The sequence below is a fragment of the Homalodisca vitripennis genome, chromosome 3, assembly GCF_021130785.1.
Source record: "Homalodisca vitripennis isolate AUS2020 chromosome 3, UT_GWSS_2.1, whole genome shotgun sequence".
In the NCBI taxonomy this organism is placed as follows: Eukaryota; Metazoa; Arthropoda; class Insecta; order Hemiptera; family Cicadellidae; genus Homalodisca; species Homalodisca vitripennis.
The window spans coordinates 210,142,571-210,157,202 of record NC_060209.1 but is presented as its reverse complement, the minus strand read 5'-3'; positions in this window follow the sequence as shown (position 1 = coordinate 210,157,202).

The following is a 14,632-nucleotide window of genomic DNA, read 5'->3' as shown; positions in this document are numbered from 1 at the left end:
TTAAAACTAGGTAAACAATAAAATATAACAAGGGAAAGACTGTAGAGAGGTCTTAAACCTATATAAGGACTAAAAGATAAATAGAACATAAATAAGGACAAGGTACTTAACATTAATTAAATAAACTGTGCAAACTTAACAAATTTTACTGCTACCAAGAAAGCTGTAAAGGGGCTAATTTGGCAGCTGTCATTATAAAGATAAATACACATAAATAATAAAACTTATAAATATAAACAACAATCAATAATCGGAATAAATAAGTTTAACATAATACTATATTTTATTCATCAGCGACGTTGCATTCAGAAAAACACAACAGTCTTTGAGTTGCCGTCTCGTCATCACAGAGAATAACCGTTCAACGAAGCCGGCAGATTCGAGTTGCGCCTATGTATCAAGTAGCGAGGGCAGTCAACAAGCACATGTTCAACTGTGATGACAGGTCTCACATGTGTCGCAGACCGGAGGATCATCTCTACATGAGGAAGCCATGTGTGAGAAAGCGTGTGGGCCTAACCGCAGGCGACACAGCACAACCTCCTCACGACGGCTCGGGCGGTTTGCTGTCTCCCAGAGTCCAACGCAGTCTTTAATACGTCGTAACTTGTTGTTAACGACTGCCTGCCACTCGGTATTCCATTTGGCTTTCAGTTTGCCCCTTCACCACCGGGATAATATCGGAAGAAACCATCCGTGCGGTGTAAGGCTGGAGTTCCAATGCTTCTTTGGCTCCTCTATCTGCCAGCTCGTTTCCGGATATTCCAATGTGTCCAGGTACCCAGACAAGAAAAGACAGCAACACCTTCGGACTGAAGGGAAGACAAAGAGTGCCATATTTCGCGGATGATTATGTGTTTAGAATTACATATCGCTGATGGCTTGCATACCACTAAGGGAGTCGCTGCAGATAAACCAATTTATTTGTCATGGCACACGTTATATTTAAGGCCTTTTTGATGGGCTGTTAATTCGGCCGTGAAAATGGAAGAGTCATTGGGGAGACGAAACCCGTATCGTCTAACCCCAGTGACGAAAGCACATCCAGTTTCTACAACGTTCCTTTGACCGTCAGTTATAGACAACATCGCAAGGTGCGAGGCTGCCTAGTATTTGACGGAGTTTCTTGTTGGTAGACTGTTTCTGGAGTGGAGTCTTTTTTTAAACCTAGAGAGATTTAAAATGATTTTTGGCATTGAGGACGCTCCAGGGTGGAATATCACATTGATGGACGACTTTGAACTCGTAATCGTTTTAGGGCCTATTTCGTAAGCGTAGGTTTTGGTCCTAACGCCTAGGGGTGAAGGATGATTTTGGTTTAGCTAGGAAAGAATTTTGGAGTGGATTTCGCAGGACCGGTTCAAATGCAGGGTTGTCTGGCTTACCTGAAAGAGCATGAAACATAGTTTTAGGGACAGATGTTTGCCGTCTATGCGAAAGAGGAGGTTCTCCCGTTTCTGCAAGAAGACTTTTAATAGGAGAAGATCGAAAAAGCTTCCAGTGGCCAGTCTTAAAAGCAGAATTATGGATTGGGTCAAGCATTTTGAGAGCACTGGGTCTTGCGGACCCATATGCTTGACATCCATAATCTAGACAGGAAACGGATGGTGGCTTTGTAGAATCTGGAGCATGCATGTCCTGTCCGCCCCCCATTTTTGTTCCGCTTAAAGCTCTCAGTATGTTCAAGCGCTTCACGCATCGATCTTTTTAGGTCTTTCAGGATGAGGCACCCAAGTTAACCGGGTATCAAATGTGAGACCCAGGAAATCTGATATTGTCACAAGTAGTGATTCTCTGACCCAGCAAAGAGAGCGTTGGCTGCTCAACAGTACGCATTCTGGAGAAAACAATGGCTTTTTGTTTTAGGTGGAGAAAAAAGAAAAACCCGTAACTCCGCACCACTGCTCAAGCCTGTTGATGGTAAGCTGTAGAGCTCTCTCCCCCACCGCTAGCTTCTTTGTAGAGATGTAAATAGAGAAATCATCTACAAACAAAGAACAGCGCACAGGAGGGGTAACACAGGACGATATGTTATTGATTGCAATGGCAAAACAGAGTACAGCTTAGAACGCTACCTTGTGGAATACCATTTTCCAGCGTGAATAAATCGGAAATTTTGTCCCAAGTTTGACCTGTATAGTTCTTTCCGACAAGAAGCCCTGTATGAAAGAAACCATGTGGCCCCCTACACCCCAAGATATTAAAGCATTTAATATCCCCCTTCTCCAAGCCTTGTCATAAGCCTTGGAAATGTCGAAGAATACCGCGATCAACTGTTTTTCTTTCAATAAAGGAATTCAGGATTGCCGATTCCAGGCAAGTAGATGGTCACTTGTGTAGACCGGCCTTGTCGGAATCCGCACTGGGAAGGTGAAAGAAGATTATTTTTCTCCAGAAACCAAACAAGGCGTCTGTTGACCATCCTTTCGAGTACTTTGCAGAGACTGCTAGTAAGCGAAATTTGGTCTATAGCTACCTGGAGAAGTTCTATCTTGGCCCGGTTTTTGGAGAGCAATAATGTGTGAACGACGCCAAGAATTAGGGAATGTGTTTTTCTAAATATATTCTATTATATAATTTTAGAAGATCTTGTTTTCCATTTTCCGTCAGGTTCCGCAACATGGCATAATGTATGTTATCGGGACCTGGAGCAGAATTTGATGTCGCCTTTAGTGATGAATCAAGTTCATCAATGGTAAAGGGAAGGTTTAAAGGAGAGTTATTATTAATATTTAAATTTAGAGGATGTCTTTCTGTATTTGTTTTGAAATTTTGAAACTCCCTATTGTAAGATGACGTTTTTGAAATTTCCGCAAAATGTGAGCCGAGTAGATTGGAAACTGTCAAGGGATCAGTTACCACATCGGTACCATTTTTCAGAGCAATAAGAGAAGGTGGAGAGGTCTTACAGCAAACAGATCGAAGCTTCCTCCAAACATCAGATGCAGGAGTTGTTCGTTTTATTCGATCTGTGTAGTCCAGCCAGGACTGCCGCCGTCTCTGTCTAAATACCTTCTTGCTTTGGCCCGTGCTCTTCTGTACCTACTTAAATTTTTCTTCAGTCGGTGATCTGTTGAACTGTCTTAAACATTTTCGACGTTCCTTTAGAGCCGCTGAAACATTCTTCAGACCACCAAGATACCTGGCGTTTGTTTGGTGAACCCGAGGATTTTGGAATGCTGCGCTCTGCGGATGTTATAATATTGGATGTAAATAATATAGTGGCTGTATTTATGTCGTTTGATTGGATATTAATAGTTTGAGAAATTATGTTCTTTTTGTACTCGTTCCAGTCAGCCTCTTAATTTTCCACCTGGGACACTTGCCTGTCGAAGACGGAAAGGATTCAAAAGCCACGGCAATGGGCCGCATGGTCACTCCCTGACAGGTCGGGAAGTACGGACCAATGCACTCGAGTTGCCACGACCGGACTGCAGATTGACAGGTCAATTGCCGACCATAAGCCAGTCCTAGGGCACATGTAAGTGGCCGACTCGTCATTGAGAATGACCGCTGCCACTTCATCCCACAATCCCGCAACCATGTTACCCCTCCGATCAGAATGGCTGGAACCCCAAGAGCGATGGTGTGCATTGAAATCACCAACCATCAAGAAAGGAGACGGGAGTTGGCTGTAGAGATCACGTAGAGATCATCAAGAGATAAATCAAAAGGGGGAGGTGGAATATATATGGAGCAGATAGTTAATTTAAAAGGAACATCGATTGATACTGCTACTGCCTGGAGGTTTGTGACGATGTTCAAAGCTCTAGCATTAACAGAAGAATCTGCTAGAATAGCCACACCTCCACAGGCAATTTGTTGGTGATGATTCTAGGCGAAAGATGTCATAACCATTTTGTTTGAAATGAGTATGAGGAGACAATTTTGTCTCTTGTAGGCAAATAAATTTAGGTTTTCTTGTATTTTATGAGTAATTTTAAGGTCTTCAATAGTGGCTTCTCAAACCATTAATATTCCATTGTAACAGCATTTTATATTATATATTTTATTTTGTGCTAGTTCATCGTAATTTTTTTTTCTTTGTTTAGATACAGGACGGAAGTTACCATGAACAGTTTGGAACTCTGTCTGCATCTCCAAAGGGTCCTCAACCATATCATCATCAAGTGATAATTGTGAGGATCTGGACGAGGATGGATTAGTCTTTTTTACTAGGAATTTGGATCTATTTTTCTGAATTTGTTTCTATGTTCTTTTTTAATTTGGTCGGCGAGTTTTTTTTCCTCTCTTCCAAAGATAAGGCGGGTTTCGTATTTTGTTGAGCCTTATCTCTGAAAGTAGAAGTAGCTGTTGGGCGAGCTTGAGTCTGTGTGTTGGACTTAAGTATGGGGCGTGTGGACTCCTTGGGAAGGATTACTGGCGGATGTCAACGGATGTTTGTCCGGTTACCGGCTGCAAAGCTGCTTAACCAAAGCGGCAACCTGCTCTGTTAGATTGAGTACCATACCTTCCAAAGCGGTACATGACGGGCACTGTGCGGAATGGACTGGGGATGAAGCAGCTTCGGAGTACGAGACTCCCTTTTTAGGGGTTGGAGTGATTCTTTCTCCTGTACTCTTTGCGGGCTTCGTTAAAGGAGAGTTTGTTTAAGAGTAACGATCTTCAATACTTCCTTTTTCCTCTAAGTAAACTCTACACTCCTTCGAAGTGGCCGCGGTGTTTGCCCTTACAGTTCACGCATCTGACGTCGTTCTTGCAACCTTCCTCTTGGTGGCCTTCATCGCCGCAACGGGAAACAAGTCTCAGGGCCCGAGCACGTCTTAGTAGAGTGCCCGAATCTCTGACAACGGTAACACCGCTGCGGATTTTTTAAAAGTATGGCCGTACAGTCAGGGACAAAGTACCCAGCCTTAATAGTTTTTGGAGGTTGGGGAAAAGCAAAGGTCAGAATTAGACCAGGAGTCGGAACCTTTTTCCCATTCTCCGTCCCGAAGCATCCTGACCACATCGGTTTTACCATTTCACACTGCAGCTCTTCCTTAATTTCCTCCTCACTACACTCCATCAGGTCACGGCAGAAGAAGTCGATCCCCTTAGAGGTATTCAGTGAGGAGTGCGGTTGAACAACGACTTCCACCTGGTCAAAAAAGCTTGTCATCTGAAGGAACTTCCTGGCTTGATGTAATTTGCAGCCTCCACCAGGATAGTTCCATTTCTCAGTTTGCTTACCGATTTAGGCTGACGCCTGAGGAAACAAAAGCTTTGTTTATAAGGAAAGGACTAACCTTTGTTAGAGTTTTGCCCTCATCCTTATGACTCACGATTAGGTATAATGGAGTTGGAACGTTTCATATTTTCTGCATTTACTTTTTCTCTTCCACTTTCCTTTGTTTTTTATATGATTCATTTTCAGAATCTGACAACTGTCGTTTTTTTCTCTGGATCATTAAGATCTCTTCCTCCGAATTCTTGCCCTAAGGGTGGGGTAGTTTGAATATCCATATATAGGGTCACCAGCGCATCGTGTTTAGTAGTGCGGGGCCGATTCACACGGGAGCGGGCATGCCCTCGGGTGTCCCACAAACCGTAGCTTGGGGGACAACCCTACCTCAGTTCCCCGAGGCCCGGTTTCCATCGATTACCAAGTCGGGAATACGCGCACAACTTGGACTCGCACGTGGCAACAGGGGCTCCGACACCCCTGCCTACTGAACACTTCCTGACCAAGGACCGAAGTGGCTGGCTTCTGAACCAGTACAAGACTTACGCCTCGGCAGAGACAAGCTCACATCAGCTCTCACCGACACCAGAAAGGGCATCTAGTGCCGGCTTAAGCACTCCAGCGAGCCATGCACTGGAAACGGTCAGAGGACGGGTATTAATAACACCCTGGAGGGGGATTTGGTAGGAATTAGGGAATGGTTAGGTGGGAAGAGGCAGTTTAAACGTCATACCCAGGACGGTCGAAGCTCTTATTCTTGGTTCATCGAAAATCGCCTTGGTAAATTCTCTGTCATCAAAATGAACTTTGACGATTTTATTGACTTCACTGCATGGTGGCCAGAGTTTTACAAAAAAGACCAGCTTAAGTGACGATTCCTATGGTAGAGATGTACCGAAAAGACAAAAAATAACATTTTCAATATCAAAATACAGGGTAATGTCTTTTTCATCTGAGACGCCTCACACGGTGCAGTGTGACATGAACATTACCGGCTTGGCAACGGATTCCTTCAGATTGAGGAATGCAGAGATGCCGATCAGGGCTCCAACAAAAAAAGCCTATGCTACGGTACTTCCGATCAACATTAAAAAAATGGAAGATCTGAAAAAAACAAAAAAATACATTCCAGAAGAAAAATTTGACTTTTGGGACCAAATCCTGTCATGGCCTACCACATCAACCGCTGACGATGACTTAAATATTGTAGTGTAAAAATATTTTCTTTGTTATACAACGTGTTCCTAGATATAAGATATTTTTTATCATTAAAATAAATGTATCTAACAAAATGATTTGTATAATGATTTTTCCCCATGATTTGTAAAATTGTAAAATAGTTTACCGCAGAAAGGAAACATGTCCTATGTAAAAAAAAATTAATAATCAGCTCTTTAAAAATATTTGATTGACTCAATTTCAAAATATGATCTTTAAAAGGTCAGTCATATAGAATAAAAAATAAATATTTAAATATATGTATGTACATATGGATTTATAAGGTTTTTTGTCGCTCCTGAAAAGTTGGTTAATTTGGACTTGATGCCTTTCTGCAGTTAGCGGTTCATTTAAATATTGTACTGAAACATGCATTTAAATATTGTACTATCATAAAGCAGGAAAATAAACAATAAACACAAGATATTGTGGAGCTTCATATAATTATTGTATTATTGTCTATTCACTGAGAACTTCAATTGGCTAATTCTTGTAACTCTTTGGTAACATTGCTGGTTTTTATGAAAACCAAATTTAAAACGTTTTTAATAGCCAACATTTTAACGTATTAAAGATAATCTTGTTACCACAAACATTTGATCTAAATTAGTTAAGATTTATTTATATTTAATCTGTTACTTTTTTAGATATAAATAAATTTGTTTAAAAAAGTCATATAGATTGACAGATGGGAAAGTTATCACTGCTGATCCATCTTCATAAGGTGAAATGTGTTTGTCTTGACCATATCAACAATGTAATATACATATGTCCAGAGAGTTACGGGAAACCCTGTATGTATGTATATATTCACTGAGACGTAACCGTCAGGGATAAGAAAAGCATAATCAATTTTGAATTTGACAAGCCCTCTGGTGGTAAATATCCGAACATGCACTCACGCTTGAGCAGGTTTATCAGGAGCAGAGCCGCGAAGAAGATGCACAGAGTGACGATTATCAGAATGGCAAAATGACGTTTCTTTGGTCGCAACTACGCTGCCCTCTTAAGGAAAAAGGTAGTAACTGACAAATTTTAACTTTTTGAGTTAGACATTGATTCCCATGTTTTTAATGACGAGGAACTCAAAACACTAAGCCAAAAAGAAGTATCTCCAATAGTTTCTGAGATATTGAAGTCATAAGTAACAGTATCTACACGAAAATCACATGGGTACTAAGGTAAAAGGCAGTAACTAACATTTCACTAGAAAAGAAAGCAGTATCTACTGTGTACTTACTGCTTTTTAGCTTAGCAATAATCAGTTACTGCTTTTTTACTTAGTAAATTTACAAAAACTTTGCAATTATGTTTTCATTTAACATAATGTCAACCTAACAATGCATTGTTAATTTAATTTATCAGCGTTTTATTTGTCTTTGGTCAGAAAAAAAGTACTAACAGCTGATTACTTTTCCCGCGTTTTTATAAGGTACGTAAAAGAATAGGTTATGTTTTTCCATTGTTGTTAGTTGCAAGTTGAAGTGATTTGATATTGTGAGTTGTTGGTAATTAACTTACTGTGTTTGCTTTCAATAGTTTCTTAAAATGAAGTTTACTTGTAAGAAAATATGTGAATCAACTTTTACAAGAATGAATTATACAAATCATATATCAACTACAAGTTCGAGATGCTGTGAGAAACGGATTGATGAGCCAGATCAGGATACAGCTCTAGCTCCATCAACTTCTAAGGTATGTATATTGATGATTAGTTTCATGTTAATCGTATCTTATAAGAGTTTTTGTTTTTACTGAACAAAACTGGGTTTGTTTAAACCTTTACACATGGAAAATAATTTACAATATTTAATAACACAAACTTGCTTAGTATAACTCGTTTTTCATTAATTTGGATACAGACTTAGATTTTAGGGCATCCCTTCAAATCTATACACAGAATTTTAGTGCATTTACTTAAATAAAATACTGATATACCGTCCTTATAATGGAACCTTATAGGTTACATACTTACAATATATATTTAGTTATTTAATTGCCATAATTTTTAAACAACCACTGATCACAATGAGCTAATGTCATAGGCCTTTTAGAAACTATACTATTCTTTTGTATTCTTTGCAATTATTTTATGTTACCGTGTAGTCCAGATCTTGAACTACAAATTAATGTGGTAAAATTCAATCTGGTTCATCTAGGCCACATAGAATTTTAGTTATTCAAAATATACAAAACCCTTGCACAGCCTTTTCGGTAAACCTTTACGAGACAAACAAACTATGTATTTAGCCGCATTTTCTTCTATTTTGTACAGTTTAGACCTCAAGATAGATAAATCCACAAGAATTATGCCTTGGAAAGTTGACATGGACTCGTTTGACGATGCGAAGATGCCGAGTAATGACCGACGTCGATTCCCGTTTCCCCTCCGGCGAAGGAACTGTAGGCTATGTTAGGTTAATGACGTTTCCTGCAGCAATTTCTTGTATATTTGTCTTCCCCAAGGTTTGATTATAATAAAAAGAAGAAAATCCGGTCATTTAAACAGGTTGTATGTCTCATAAAGGATAAACACCTTTTCACGTCATTCTAGCAGAAGCCGTCAGGATGTACATATTGTTAAGGCTACCACCAATTGTTAATTTCTTAACCCTTTATAGGACAGAGGGTATTTTCATTATTTTCACTTAACGCTTAGTGGTCAACAAATATTAACAGTAAAAATAATAATATATGAGAACATAGCGGAAACCCGAGACAGCTAATGGTAATAGACAATAGACAATATGCTTTATTCATAATCTTTGAGATTAGAATGGTATCATTACATAGGTATACAAGTATAAATTTGTATCAATTCAGGTCGGTAGAAGAGGTGTTGATTTATCATTTCTCCTCCAGTCCCGGAATTCCTCAATGGAGTAGTAACCAACTTTTATTATTTTTTTACTCTAATATTAAATGTATGTTCACAGATTTTCACAATAATTTGTAAAGTACTAGAGCTCTTACATCCAACCAGTGAGTTCACTCAACACTTATTAAGCCTTCAGTTTCAAACCATCAGACCCTACGAAACGATGGTTGAACTCTATACTGTATTCCTTAGTTCCACATAATTTTACATATACAGGTAAATATGAATAGGCACTTTAATAATAATAATGAATAGGCAGTTTTAATGTTTCATGTCCAGAGACACAATTATTCGAAAGTGTTTCGACAAGTCTATAACACATAATTGAAATTGTGTGTGAGTGAGATAAAACACCATATATATTATTTATTTCTAAAATATTCTTATTATTTATTTATAAATTATTATTGTTAAGTATTATTAATAGTTTTTGGTTCTTATTAAAAATGGTAGTTGTAATATTATTTTGTGTTATGATTGAATAACTATACATATATAGTTAATACTTCAATATATATATATATATATATATATTATATATATATATATATATATATATATATTATATATATATAGAAGTATCATATTTATAATTTTTTATTGTTTTGATTCATGTCTTTAGTAAACTAGATTAGTGTTAATATTAATTTGGTTAATATTTGTTAATAATTATTGTTCAGACAGGGTAAGTGTAAGCAAGGGCCATGAGGCTCTAATTTTGCCTGTTTAGATAAACAATTCTTCATTTCATTTCATTTTTCATTGTCTGAAATATGATGCTGTCACACACATTTTGGATATTTTTAGACAAAAATGACTACATTCCAGGAGTCAAGTCTGTGACAGCATCAGATTCCAGACGATACACTGAGAGGAAGTTGAACTGGAGCAAAACTCAACATTCAAATTGAATCATCCCTTAACACCATAGCTACACTAGGTGTTGACATGACATAACCTAATTCTCACTTATCTCCCAAATATTAAACAGTAAAAATAATAATATATGAGAACATAGCGGAAATCCGAGACAGCTAATAGTAATAGACAATATAGTATCATTACATAGGTATACAAATATAAATTTGTATTAATTCAGGTCGGTTGAAGAGGCGTTGATTCATCATTTCTCCTCCAGTCCAGGAATTCCTCAATCGAGTAGTAACCAACTTTTATTTATGTTTTACACTAATATTAAATGTATGTTCAAAGACTTTCACAATAATTTTGTAAAGTACTAGAGCTCTTACATCCAACCAGTGAGTCCACTCAAGACTTATTAAGCCTTCAGTTTCAACCATCAGACCCTACGAATGATGGTTGAACTCTATACTGTATTCCTTAGTTCCACATGATTTTACATATACAGGTAAATATGAATAGGCACTTTAATAATAATAATGAAGAGGCAGACGTAAATCTTAACTATCTCCCAAATATTAACAGTGAAAATAATAATATATGAGAACATAGCGGAAATCTGAGACAGCTAATAGTAATAGACAATATAGTATCATTACATAGGTATACAAGTATAAATTTGTATCAATTCAGGTCGGTAGAAGAGGTGTTGATTTATCATTTCTCCTCCAGTCCCGGAATTCCTCAATGGAGTAGTAACCAACTTTTATTATTTTTTTACTCTAATATTAAATGTATGTTCACAGATTTTCACAATAATTTGTCAAGTACTAGAGCTCTTACATCCAACCAGTGAGTTCACTCAAGACTTATTAAGCCTTCAGTTTCAACCATCAGACCCTACGAAACGATGGTTGAACTCTATACTGTATTCCTTAGTTCCACATAATTTTACATATACAGGTAAATATGAATAGGCACTTTAATAATAATAATGAATAGGCAGTTTAATGTTTCATGTCCAGAGACACAATTATTCGAAAGTGTTTCGACAAGTCTATAACACATAATTGAAATTGTGTGTGAGTGAGATAAAACACCATATATATTATTTATTTCTAAAATATTCTTATTATTTATTTATAAATTATTATTGTTAAGTATTATTAATAGTTTTTGGTTCTTATTAAAAATGGAAGTTGTAATATTATTTTGTGTTATGATTGTATAACTATACACTCGCCTTCGGCTCGCTGGGGGCTACGCCCCCAGGCCCCCAAAGTAAACGCTTGCAAATTCGGGGATAAGCGGAATTCGGTGACTGGTTAAGTCCGGACATTAAGTAAATGACAAGGGATTTAAAAATTGACCTTTTTCATAGATTTTTTCCGGATTCGTAAAAACTTTTGACTTTGAGGGCATTTTGCGGTTAAACCGTTAGAGATACGACAAAAAGTGACTGGACCTTTCTTGTTGGAAATTTAATTTTGTCTTTCGATTGTGCCCTCAGATCTGATCTACGACCTATGGTTTAGCCAGAAATGAGCTCGGGAGAAAAGTCTGCACGGGTCAGCTATCTTGAATTGTTTAGTATAAACATAATAAAAACCGACCTCAAGGCAGTATTTTAAGTCGAACAGGGGGTTTAATATCACCAGGAGACTATCTAGTCAAGGCGAGAAATTCCCTGGGTGGGTGATTAATGTTAAGGAGGTTAAGACAAGAGGGGGTTTAATTTTCGTCAGGATATTGTCTGGTCATATGAACAAATTCCCAGGGGGGGTGGGGTTAACGTTACCGGGGGATAAGTCTCCAGGGGGTTATCTGGTCATACCAGGATCTTCCCAGGGGGGGGGGTTAAGAGATTTGGTGACTGGTAAAATTCGGACATGAGGTCATGGCAGGAAATTCCCTGGGGGGGTTTAATGTTACCAGGGGGGTTAACACATCAGGGGGTTGAATGTACAGGAGGTTATCAGGTCATACCAGGAAATCCCCGGGGGGGGTTAATATTACCGGGGGTTAATGACACACTTGGGCCTTTTTTAGAGGGTATTGTGTCTGTGAACATAATAAATATTCCTCTGTCCCTATCTACTATTGACGCTTAGCTAACGCTCAGCCAACTCCCGAAGTCACTGAACCTTTTCTGTAGATCACGTGATTTCCTAAATCCCGTTTAAAATTTGTTTTGAGTTACGACCAACCGTTTAGCCGCTATCAAGCCCGGAATGTAAATTTTTAGGCGAAAATGTCCAATATTTTCACTTAATCGCGTTTTGCGGTCAAACTAAGGGAAATATAGTAAAAAGTCACTGGACCTTTTTTGTAGGTCATCTTATTTCCTAAATAAAACGTTAGTCTTATTTTGACCTCCGACCAATGGTTTCGCCGCTATCGACCCCAAAAACAAAAGTTTCGCGTAAAAGTTACAACAAAATTGTACATAATCACGTTTTTTTTTTCGGCCAAACCAATCGAGATAGGGCAAAAAGATTACTGGACCTTTTCTGTAGATCGCGCAATTTGCTAATTTGATGGGTCAATCAGATTTGAGCTACGACCAACGGTTCGGCCGCTATCGGGCTTGAAACATTATTTTTATCGAAAAAATCTCTGGAATTTCAAATGTTCGAGCGTTTTGTCGCTTAACCATGGAAGATAGAGCAAAAAGTCATTAGACCTTTTTTGTAGTTTCACTTCATTCCTGACCATGAATTTTCCGTCAGATCCGAGCTAGCTCCAACGGTTCGCCCGCTATCGGGCTTACAAAAAATGCCTGCAGGGGTGAAGAATGCGCGATTTTTTGGGAATTTTTTTTGAGGGGTTGAAAATGAAAAATTCTCACTTTTCGGGATTTTCCTGGTGGTTACACGTGGAAAGCTATCTGTGTACCAAATTTCAAGTCTCTAACTCATCTGGAAGTAGGTTAGAATTAGTATACGTGAGTGAGTCAGTCAGTTTACACATGCGGTTGTATATATATTAGACTCGCCTTCGGCTCGCCCCCAGGCCCCCTTTTGTGTGTTAGCCAAATTCGGGGATAAGAGTGATTTGGTGATAGGTCAAATTCGGACAATATATAATGCCAGGAAATTCCCAGGGGGGGTTTAGCGTTACCGGGGGTTAAGACATCAGGGGGTGATCTTGTCATACCAGGAACTTTCCAAGGGGGGTTAAGAGATTTAGTGATTTGTAAAATTCGGACATGTGGTCATGCCAGGAAATTCCCAGGGGGGGTTAATGTTACCGGGGGTGTTAACACATCAGGGCGTTTAATTTACTCAGGAGGTTTATCTGGTCATACCAGGAAATCCCGGGGGGGTTAATGTTATCGGGGGTTAATGAAACACCCCAGGCCCCCTTTCGGGTGTTGGCCAGATTCGGAGATAAGCGGAATTCGGAATTAAATTGGGCCCATTTTATTGATTATTTCAGTTTTAATCAAAGTTTTGACTTTAATGGCATTTTACGGGTTAACCGTTAGAGATACGACAAAAAGTGACTGGACCTTTCCTGTCGGAAATTTAATTTTGTCTTTCGATTCCGTCGTCAGATTTTAGCTGCGAACTTTGGTTTAGCCAGGAATGAGCTCGGAAGAAAAGTTTGCACAGGTCAGCTATCGTGAATTGTTTATTATAAACGTAATAAAAACAGACCTTAAAAGGCAGTATTTTAAGTTGAACAGTTGGTTTAATATCATCAGGAGATTATCTAGTCAAGCCAGGAAATTCCCTGGGGGGGGTTAACACATCAGGGGGTTTAATTTATTCAGGAGGTTATCTGGTCATACCAGGAAATCCCCCGGGGGGGGGTTGTTACCGGGGGTTAATTACACAGTTTGGCCTATTTTTGGAGGGTGTTGTGTCTGTGAACATAATAAAAAACACTCTGTCCCTATCTACTATTGAAGCTTCACTAACGCTCAGTCAACTTATTATGTGGGGTTGTATTCACTCGTTAACCTAGCAAAGCCTGAATCCTGATTGAATTACACAAATATTAGTCACATATAGGCCTAATATATATTTAAAACTCCAAAAATTTCCAATTCACGACAAATATTTTGCTATTTATCGCGTTTTTCAGGCTTATTAAAGTACATACAGCAAAAAGTTACTGGACTTTTTTTGTAGAACACGTTGTTTACTAAAACTTATTAAGTCGCATTTTTTTGAGCTACGACCAACCGTTTAGGCCGCTATCAAGCCCGGAATGTAAATTTGTAGGCGAAAATTTCAAAATATTTTCACTTAATCGCGTTTTGCGGTTCAAACTAATGGAGGTATAGTAAAAAGTCACTCAACCCTTTTTGTAGATCATATTATTTCCTAAATCTAACCTTTGTTTTATTTTGACTTCCGACCAATGGTTTTTGCCGCTATCGACACCAAAAACAAAATGTTTCACGTAAATATTACAAATAAATTGCACATAACCACGTTTTTTCGGCCAAACCAATGCAGATAGGGCAAAAAGTTACTGGACCT